Here is an 11,787-nt window from a genome sequence, read left to right as displayed (position 1 = left end):
GGCGACACCCGTGGGAATACCATGCGTGAGGCCGCAAAATGATATGAGGTGTTACCGGCTAGATCGATGTGACTTGGAATCAGGGTCCTGACAGCGGACAATTATCCATAGCCACTGGCCTAAAGTTGCAAGGTCATTCAACATCACTGAAGGCTCAATATTTGCCTTCCGCTTCTATAGTTTCCCAGATGAGATTCATCTATCTATTTACCATGTATGATGCTACTTTCCGAAGGTTTTTGATGCTGCACTTGGTGCTGTTGTGTAATTGTGTAACTGAGTGCCGAAGCTATCTGATGTAATTCGATTATGAAATCTTTGTTGCTTTTATACGGATATGAAATATCTGGCGTGTTTTATAAGAAATATCAGTTTGATTAGTACATGGGTTATCAATAATAGGCTAATTACCCTGCTTATTTGGCTTTTCTATTGCAAACTGTTACTCAGACAGCACCGTGGGCGATGAACTCAAACAACCTGCACAATTTCTAGAAAGTAGGCATGTTCGATCAACTAACAATCACACACGGCTTCCTGCAGCGAACTGTTTGCATTAGCCCACCTTGCACAAACATATCCACACAAAGAACTGTGTGGGATGTACATACCTACGGAAATGATTTTCTGGGACTCACCGTGTGGGATGTACATACCTACGGAAATGATTTCTCGGATTCACCGTCTGGGATTTACATAACTACGGAAATGATTTCCGGGATTCACCGTGTGGTATGTACGTACCTACGGAAATGATTTCTGGGATTCACCATGTGGTATGTACATACCCACGGAAATGATTGTGTTTCCATGCCTCGCCCGATGGCACACAGCCCCAGCCTGGGTCCCGGGAGGGCCTATCCCCGACGATTTCTGGGTCGTCTGGGAAGGACGCCCTATCGCCCACACTCACTTGGCGATCGTTCCAAATGCCGCCGCGGAAAGGGGTTTTAAACCGTTTGTTTAGGACGTCGATGTACCAGTAAAGGGTGGAAGGCTCGGCTTTTTGCCTGGTGTTTTGTTCCACTCTTGCCGCCCTAGTTTCCGTCATACCGGTGTTATGTTCCTTGATTTTGCTTCCCTAACACGGTGAGGGTTTATGGGCCCCTCTTGATAGTTCGCTTTGAATAAAACTCTTCCAAAAAGGCCCAACATTGGTTTTACCATTTGCCTAATAACAACTAAAACTTGCATAGGGACTTGCCGGCCCCCGAGGCCCCTTAATCAACCCCCGGGCCAGAGCTCCACATGAGTGTTGGTCCACCTACCTAGCAGTCGCTAGTGCCACCTCAGGGCAACTCGATGGTATTTTGGCTATCGTCCTCTTTGCAAAGAGGGTGTTGTCCTGAGAACGAGATATGTGCGGTTCCTATCGGGGTATCGACGCACCGAGTGCTCTTGCTGGATTTGTTTTACCATTGTTGAAATGTCTTGTGCACCGGGATCCTGAGTTTGCTCGGATGTCCCGTGATGGAGGATTGTCTTCGCGGACCGTGGGCTTGTCATGGGCTAAGTTGGGACAACCTTGCAGGTTTTAAACTTTCGAGATTCATGCCCGCGATTATGTGGCAGATGGGAATTTGTTAATATCCTGTTGTAGTGGACTTGAACTAAACCAAATTAGAATACACCAACCACGTGCATAACCGTGATTGTCTATTTTCGGGTGCGTTCGAGAAGAGAACACGGTTGGGATATGTTTGAACGTAAGTACTTCAGGATCACTTCATGATCATTACTAGTTTGTGACCGTTTGTGTAGTTTCTCACCTTATTCTGTACTCGTAAGTTAGCCACCATACAATGCTTAGCCGCTTGCTGCAACCTCACCACTTATCCTTTCCATACCTATTAAGCTTTGCTAGTCTTGATAACCATGGTAATGGGATTGCTTGGTCCTCGTGGATCACAAATTACTATAACAAAAGTTGCAGATACATGTAATGTGATGGTCTGACACGAGTGCGATGCTTGCTTGTTTTGGAGTTGTGCTTTGAGCAAGGGATAGGTTCCGGGTCGAGGTACCTGGGATTAGCAGGGTGGATGCTGTTCTTCCTTTTCGTTTGATTTCATACGTAGTCGGATCCTGCTCTTCTGTATGATGATAGCTATGTATTGATGAACTATTGTATTCATGTTGTAGCTTTTGGCGAGTGTAAGCCTTCATCTTGTATTCTCGTCTATTCAATACATGGTATGTTGTAAGGATATCCACCTTGCTATGCGCTCGAAATGCGGTTGTGCCCCAATCATGAGTTTATCACGTGATTGGAATAGAATCGCATCTTGGGTGCTACAAGTTGGTATCAGAGCCTTATTGAACCGTTGCCGTTGTTGAGTCTAGAAGAAAACTATTTTGAGTCTTAGTTATATCGGAGAGTAGGAATTCTTTTTACTCCTTATCCCCTTCGTCGCTTTGGTGAGGACTCGTGACGTATTTTTGGATCATTGCGATATCATTCTGACGTGAATCCCGTCTTGGTGCCTCCTGACATTTTGGGGTTGTGGTAGTGTCCCGGGGAGTTGAGCTCCAAGGTGTTTTTGTCATAGTGGTTATCATTTCAGTTCTGGAATACCAGAGGTCGCCGACATCGAAAACGCTTCTATACTCTTTGTGGTGAGAGTAGTTTGACGACACCTAGTGCTGGGGAGAGCGATCAAATGTACTGCCACATCTAGTATATCGGATGTTTTTGAAGGTCTGAGGTACATGATTTCCGAGATTCTCTTGGTTATGTGTTGACGGATGGATACAGTTGGAGCGTAGGGCCTGTTAGTTGGGTGATATATTGTGCCTCCCTGTATCCCCAACACCATATTTCATAACCAGAAAGTTTCAAGAGTTAATAGGTGGGAATTCAAGTATCACATAGGATATCTTTCCAACAGACACATGATACAATATGGGGTCTATCATATGTTTGTTTCAGCTTATTATGCAAGCCAATCCTTTGTTTTGTTTTGAGTTGTGGTATTCGAGTTGCTTCAAAGTCAAGTGTTGATTCCATACCTTCCCTAAATGGTGTTCTCATATTACTATGTGAATGCTAATCCTTCTGGATCATTGAGATTGTCATGTTAATCCTTTTAACCGGTGCACTTCTCTTCAAGATCATTCCATACGGGCGTCGTTGAGAAGCTTGAGGATTGTCCATTTCATCCGTCCCCAAGTTGCCTTTGTTTTCCCACCATCCCACCCTTTCCTTCAATGTTCTTATCTGGTGATTATCATGAAGATGGTTAGGAGTGTCAAGTTCATCATTCATCATTCTTTTTTCTTCTCTGGTAGATTCAATTCAAGCTTTTTGTGTTGATCATATTCCTTTCTTTGTTTCAAATGCTTTCTCATGTCGGTGCAGCTCTTAATCATTCTTCGCTGGTTATTCAATTGTTCCGGATTGCTGAAGATATCTCTCAAGATTCATGTTTCCACTCTACATCAATTCAAGCTATTTCGAGGTCGTTAACTAATTCTATCCATTTAATTCGACCAGTGCAATCTCTCTTTTCAAAAATCGTTCAACGGTGTATCTTTGAGTGGGCCCTAACCCATAGGTTTTTCCCAGGATCTTACCTGGCTCTTCTAAATTTATTCCGGAGATATTCTCAAATTCTTTTCAAAGTTTGACGTAACAATGGATCTCCATCATTCTTATGCCTTCTCCAAGACCACTTTTAAATTATTTTCATCTTTGGATCAACCTCAACAATTTGGCGGTGTTTCTCCTCTTCATTCTCAGCTTTGAAGACCGAAGAAGAGTTTCTCTTAAATCTTGTCCATTCTCTTGAAGATTCATGGTTCTCCCTCCATACCATCCTCTCAAATCTGTTTTCATTGTGAGAAATTCTTTTCATACCCATCTGGAGCATTTCAGGAGTTGCCTTCCTTTCTCGATCATCTGAAGGCCATCATCTCTGAAGATTCTCTTCGTGCTAAGTTTTCAGCTATCATTCCCCGATTCTTACTGGTGCATCGGTGAAGTATTCTCCAGTCAGTTGTCATCTCTTCGTTCTCTTATTTCCAAATTCCCTCAAGTTTCTTTGTTAGTTTTCTAATTCTTCCCGGTGTTTCGTTCTCTTTTCTTCAATAATTTTCAATTCTTACGGTGGTTCGTTGAAGATTCCTATTCCTTTGTTTTCATATCAATTCATTCATTCGTTCTTCCCAAATTCTACAGGTGGTTCGTTGAAGACCTTCCCAAGTATGCGTTATATCTCTCTTATTCCCTTTCAACGAGAATAAGTAGTATGCCAAATCTGTTGGTTGTCATCAATTTAAATTTGATGAGGATAAGCATAACGTAATTCCAATTCTCATTTCATCGTGGTCAGGTAATTCTTTTCTTCAGAGATTGTTCATGATGAATAATCTCTCGGTTGTAAGTTGTTCATATTTGCTTATCCGGAGTTCCATGTTTTGTATCTTTTGTCTCCTTGCGAAGTTCCATCCAAATCATTGCAAGGCATCATCTTGTTCTTTTCAACTTGCTTTCGTTTGATCATTCTCTTATTACCGGAGTTCTCACGAAGGCTCAACATGGTGGTTCGTCAAGGATTTCCTACAAGATTTCTCTCGAAATTATGATCCGCCAAGCTATACTCTAAAATAAACATGGTGTTCAACACATGTTTTGTTTTGAGGAGTCCAAGCATTCTTCATCTTGCATTCCGAAGTGCAATCCTTTCTATCTTATCTTTTGAGGTGGTGTTATGTCATTCTTGAAAATTTGTCTTCGTGTTCCATGATTCATAAGTTATCAAGAATGAGATATTTAGACCTATCATTTTCCCTTCATTACTGAGACCTTTTCAACCCAACAATTTCTTTGTTGGAGTTATCTTGGGTTATATTTCACCTAAATCCTTCCCTAATGAATGTTGCTAATTGTGGTGCTTAACAATGATTCAAGTTTTCTCTTGCATCTCGGCGAAAGATGTGTTCATCTCTTCATTCATCTCAAAGCAAGCAATTGTTTTGATTAGTGGCAGAATTTCACCTCAACTTTTGAGATGTCTCCATAAGCCCACGAGGATCACATCCTTTCGTTGTTGATAATCCAACAACTCCGATCCAACATTTCTCGTAAGCGTGCTATTTCAAGTTCTTTGTGGTACACTATGTTGTTGTTTTCTCCATTCATTCCATTCCACTTTTTCATTTCTTCCGGAGGCATTGTGATGTTTCTCTCTTCATTCCATTATCTCGTTTTTCCAAGATCATGCTCTTTTCCTTGGTTATCCATTTACCAAGAGTGTCATGTCCTCTTTTCAAGTTCTTTTCATCTTATCAAGTTTTCCTTCTCTTTCGTACCGGAGTGCTGTCCAAATTCTGTCATTCTTATTCCTTGGCTATCTCATTATACTAGTGTGGTCATATTCTTTTGGTTCGTGAAGCTCTTATTTAAACCTACAAGGTTCTCGTAATGTTCCTTGTTCCTTTTTGCTAACAGGGTGTTTATAATATTGTTCATCTCCATTGTATTCTTTCTTTCAATTTTTTCAACCTCTCAAGGTTCGTGGTTTCACTCGTTTGGCAAAGAAGCAACTTAGTTATACCTCTTCCTTCTTCTGTTTCTCTCTGGTGCCATCCCTAGATCTCGGGGCGAGATCTCTTGTAAGTGGAGGAGTGTTGTGATGACCGGAGACCAACGCTCTAGAAGCCTTCCATGTATTTCATTGTCGTCATGTGATTTATTAGTTTGTTGCATTCATCATCGCATCATCTGCATTGCATAGGCACTCCGTTGCCGCCATTGTTTTCAAAACTTGCATCCGCTCGTAGTTGCCGCATCCCCTCTTGCTTTTGTTCACCATTCTGAGACCAACCTTGTTCTTCATTTAACCTCTTGCATAAACCGGAGTCTCTCTGTACACTTCACAAACCCCCTAGTGTGCACGTCCGAAACTCCCCCAGACCCGAACCGGGTTGTCGTTACCGATGGGTTCGGGTCATCTCCAAACATCCCTAAAACATCTTCATTTTATTTTTTGGACTCCCTAACATAATTATCCGGAGCCGTCCGATCTAAATCGGAGAGCCCCAAACCAGCTCCTTTCCCTATATATCAGCTACCTCATTCCAAATCAGGTCAAACCCTAAAACCTAGGCTTCTTGTCCAATCGCGCTGCCACCCGCTCAATACCCATCGGGGTCACCCACAGTCAACCACCATACTCACGTGCCTCCCTCGTTTTCCTTGGTGCCGCTGCCACCCTGATCCTGTTCCTTGGGATCCATCCCCGACCAACCATCACCGGCCTCTGCTCGATCCATCCATCCAGCCTCGAGCGTCCTCTGCTTCGCGCCTCCCGAGTAGTAACCATGAGCCCGAGCTCCATCTTCCACGCCCGCGTCCATGTCCCAAGACCCATGGCGCCCTCTCGAGCTCCTCCCCGCCGCCCTGCATGTCCATGTTGCCGCCGACAACAGCAGCAGTAGGTCATGTCGCCGGGCTCCTCCCTACCTCGCCCGATGCTCAAGCACCACCGTGCTGCCCCGTTTTCCTTCCTTCTTCTCCTGCTTTCCTTTGTCGCTCTCTCAACTCCCCCTCTCTTCTTCTCTAAAGGAGATTGCTGCAACCATGGCCTCGTCAGCACAAGCTCCACCGGGTTCCAAGACGAACTCCCTTCCACCGGTCTTCCATTTCAGCGGAGATCAACGGGATCCACGCCATCCTTCTGGTCCCGCCTCCTGTCAGCCTCCCCGTCGCATGCCAGAGTGTAACACCCACGACGCGGCTATATCTCCCACGTGTCGGAGCACGACTTAGAGGTATAACCGCATTGTAGGCATGTCGCAAGAGGGGTAATCTTTACACATCCCATGTACTGAATAAGAAGGAGATACAGAGTTGGCTTACAATCGCCACTTCACACAATACATAAATATAGCATTACATCATCCAGATACAATCAAGGTCCGACTACGGAACCAAAATAAAGACAACCCCAAATGCATAAGATCCCCGATCACCCCAACTGGGCTCCACTAGTGATCTTCTATGAAGGAAATATAGTAACGTCCTGAGTCCTCATCGAACTCCCACTTGAGTTCAGTCACATCTCCTGGAGTGTCATCATCAACACCTACATCTGGTTTTGGAAGTAATCTGTGAGTCACGGGGACTCAGCAATCTCACACCCTCGCAATCAAGACTATTTTAGCTCATGGGCAGGAAAAGGTAGTGAGGTGGAGCTGCAGCAAGCACTAGCATATATGGTGGCTAACATATGCAAATGAGAGCGAGAAGAGAAGGCAAAGCACGGTCGAGAAGCTACAAAGATCAAGAAGTGATCCTAAAACTACTTACATTCAAGCATAACACTAGACCGTGTTCTCTTCCCGGACTCTGCCGAAAACAGACCATCATGGTTACACACACCATTGATTCATTTTAATTAAGTTAAGTTTTAAGTTCTCTACAATCGGATATTAACAAATTCCCATCTGCCCATAACCGCGGGCACGGCTTTCGAAAGTTCAAATCCATGCAGGGGTGTCCCAACTTAGCCCATCACAAGCTCTCACGGTCAATGAAGGATATTCCTTCTCCCAGGATGACCCGATCAGACTCGTAATCCTGGTTACAAGACATTTCGACAATGGTAAAACAAGACTAGCAAAGCTGCCCGATGTGCCGACAAATCCTGATAGGAGTCGCAGTATCTCGTTCTCAGGGCACACCGGATGAGCCAGACGTCGAGTTGGCATAGACCGTGGTTGCCCAGGGGGCGCCGGACATCGCCCAGGTTGGACCAACACTTAGAGAAGCACTGGTCCGGGGGTTAAAATAAAGATGACCCTTGAGTCCGCGAAATCCAAGGGAAAAAGGCTAGGTGGCAAATGGTAAAACCAAGGTTGGGCCTTGCTAGAACAGTTTTATTCAAGGCGAACTGTCAAGGGGCTCCCATTATAACCCAACCGCATAAGGAACGCAAAATCAAGGAACATAACACCGGTATGACGGAAACTAGGGCGACAAGAGTGGAACAAAACACCAGGCGTAAGGCCGAGCCTTCCAACCTTTACCAAGTATATAGGTGCATTAAAGTAAACAACATATAATAATGATATCCCAACAATAAACATGTTCCAACAAGGAACAAACTCCAATCTTCACCTGCAACTAGCAACACTATAAGAGGGGCTGAGAAAAGCGGTAACATAGCCAAACAATGGTTTGCTAGGACAAGGTGGGTTAGAGGCTTGACATGGCAATATGGGAGGCATGACAAAGCATGTGGTAGGTATCGCGACATAGGCATAGCAATAGAGCGAGCAACTAGCAAGCAAAGATAGAAGTGATTTCGAGGGTATGGTCATTGGTCATCGTGCCTGCAAAGTTCTCCGAGTTGACATAAGCTTGATCCTCGTAAGCGTACTGAACGTGTTCCCCGGTCACGTACTCGTCTCCTGGCTCTACCCAAAGCAAGAACACAAGAAAAGGGAACCACAATCAACCACGGTGCAATGCGCAAGCAACATGATGCAAAACATGGCATGATATGCAGGATGTAATATGCAATGCATATGCGTACTTCGGAAGGAAAAGATTGACCCAAGCCTCAACTTGGCAAACCAAGAGTGCCGCTGGAAAGATGAGTTGATCTCGGTCGAAATCGATATATAGATCACCAGAATCGGATGCCCGGTTTGCAAATGGCAAGCAAAACAATAATGGCACAATTCTGCGATTAACGGCATGATGCCATCTAAGATGCAACAAGAAAATAAGTTACTGCACTCTAACATAGCAACAAAGCACATGGCAGTGATCGACTCAAGATTCTTGACAAAAGATGAACACTGAGCTAAGGCTAATTCACACAATAGCAGGTTCAAACAAGCACGGCAAAATGCAAAAGATAACAGCATCACAGACATCAGGAAGCAATGTTTAGAGCAAGATAACAACATGCTATAGGAACAGAACATAGCAAAGCAAGGCATGGCATGAAACTACTCAAAGCATATAACAAAAGTCCCTTACTGTCCATAAGCGAAAATGGCACAAAAAACATGATGGCACCCATGTAAACATAGCAAGTTTCATTAACAGATTCAGACATAGCACAAAACTGGACATGGCAAAAATAGAGTTACGTACGCATGTTTGCGAGCTCGATGCACTCACCACAAGGCATTTCATGACAAACTAAGCATACATACAGCAAGAAGACATGTTCAAGAAGCTAAACATGGCAGGAACAATCTCATAGCATTCATGGATCAACTACAACAACCTTGCCAAGATTGATTAACACATAAACAATCTGCCAGGAACATTTTATAGCAAAAGTAGAGCAAGATTGTGTCATTCTAGTGTACTCCATAATTGCAAAAAAGACATGGATGGGTAGAACATAAAAATATCTCAAAATCATCCTTACTGAACATGCTCAAAAGAGGCATGGATCACTTTGTAGCAACATGAATACATGGCATAAAAATAACAGCAGGGAAATGACTTGTGCTAGTCACCACATTGACCACAAAAATACATGGCATACACCCCTATAAAGATGGCATGGCATAGCCCAAAACACATGTAGGGCTCAAGTTTATAGGTGGCACACAATAATCATGGCAAAAATGACAAATGCCCATAATCTGTTAAGAACAGAAAGTAACATTTTATAGCACTCTTGCAACAACATTTTAGGCATCAAGATTGACTCAAACAAGCATGGTGCAATGGAATGAAATGAAGAAGACACCCTAACGAATAGTACACCCCTGTAGAGTTATCATTATCTATTCGAATAGCTGGATTCCTCGGATATGGAAACTTGGACCCCTTGCATAGTTCATAGACAAGTGAAAGTGGATACTCTAAATTGCGCAAGATAAGCGTGAGTGCTATGGATGGCGTTCTCATAGGGAGACGGGAGCGGATCCATAGTGGTGTATTGATATGGTGAATATGTGGACTCGTGTGCGCCACCTCAGAGAGTTGCTTGCCGTCGTAGTTCAGGTTAGCCACTGAGTCAAAGCTGGCTTGCTGCAGTTAAATTCCACTACCCCTTTGTTGATACTGATGCATATGTAGTTAGTTCTGATGTAAGTCTTGCTGCGTACATTTGTACTCACGTTTGCCTATTTTATGTTTTGCAGAGAGACGTCAGTCTCGCTAGTAGTTCCGTGTGGACTTCGACGTTTAGCTCGTTACCTCAGCTACGATCTTGTGCCCTCGGCAGGATCTGGTAGATAGTCAGGCTTCTTAGCCTTTTTTTCATTTGTAGATGTCTGTACTCAGAAATGTTAAGCTTCCGCATGTGCTTTGATTTGTATGCTATGATTGTTGGGTCACGAGACCCATGTTTGTAATATCTCGCTCCTAGGAGCCTAATGAATAAATATTTGAGTCGTAGAGTTATGTTGTGATGCCATGTTGTATTTACACATATCGAGCATATTGTATGTATGATTGAAATGCTTGGTATGTGTGGGATCCGACAATCTAGTTGTTGATCCTTGGCAGCCTCTCTTATGGGGAAATGTAGTCTAGTGCTTCCATGAGCCATAGTAGTCCGCTACAGCCCGGTTCACCGGAGTCCTGCTAGCCCAGCACTACTGCTCAGGACACTTGACTGGCCGGCATGTGTTTCACTTCGTTCCTATGTCTGTCCCTTCGAGGAAATGTCACGCGGTGACATCCGGAGTCCTGCCTAGCCTGCTACAGCCCGGGTTCCCCGGAGTCCTGTTAGCCCAGTGCTACAACCCGGATTCACACGCTGCTGACCGACATGCTCGATGTGATTCATGTATGCCTGTCCCCATAGGTTGGTTCCGCTTTGGGTTCGCGGCTAGCCATGTCGGCCCGGGTTCTCTGTCATATGGATGCTAGAGACACTATCATATACGTGAGCCAAAAGGCGACACCCATAGGAATACCATGCGTGAGGGCGCAAAGTGATATGAGGTGTTACCGGCTAGATCGATGTGACTTGGAATCGGGGTTCTGACAGCGTTGGTATCAGAGCCTAACTGCCTGTAGGATTACCAAGCCAAACTGGTCAAAGTTGAGTCTAGAACTGCTTTAGTTATATAAGGGAATTGATTGTGGAAGGGAACGTAAGGCTCTTTTTACTCCTTTACCTTATGCCCTTCTGATCTGAGTCAACCTCTTCTTTTCTATGGGGATTAAGAACTAGGCCTTCTCATCTATCTATCAGGATGACGTGTTACTAATCCATAGAGACTTATAGGACTGATGGATTTAAGCCCCAGTTCAGTTTCTACTACTTCCGTGTGTTCATAGTTGGTCTCGGAACCTTGACATTGTGCTTCTGAGTGGTTATGCCACCATTTCTGCAGGATGTCTCAAATCCTTTTCTGAGCATTTACAGCCGTTATGCTGTCCGAGTCATCCCAGGTTTCTAGAGTCTGATGCACTTACAATCATTCCTCCATGTTCCTGATCTCCATTTGGGCCAGATTAATCACACCAATCGGTGAGTTGAGGTACTCTATTGCCTCGACATATATGTTGGAGCTATTATTATGACCCTAGGTGTTTTTGGGAGTCACCTAGTAATCTAGCCATGTTTTGTGTTCCCAGTGTGTTGATTCTGGCCACCATTCTTGAAAGCATCCCGTGATGCCATTTACTAGTAGGTATTCTATTCCTCGGTTCTTGAACCCGAGATTCACCCTACTTACCTCATGTTGATAGTGTTGCTAGTTCCTTTAGGATATTAGTAACCTTTGCAACAGTCCTCGAGGTCCGTGGTATTTCCTTCTTCCAAATACTATGAACCACTTATGGCAGAAGTTTGTTGTATCAAA

The sequence above is a fragment of the Triticum urartu genome, chromosome 4 (genome assembly GCF_003073215.2).
Source record: "Triticum urartu cultivar G1812 chromosome 4, Tu2.1, whole genome shotgun sequence".
NCBI classification, from domain to species: Eukaryota; Viridiplantae; Streptophyta; class Magnoliopsida; order Poales; family Poaceae; genus Triticum; species Triticum urartu.
Note: the sequence above shows the minus strand (reverse complement) of the source record.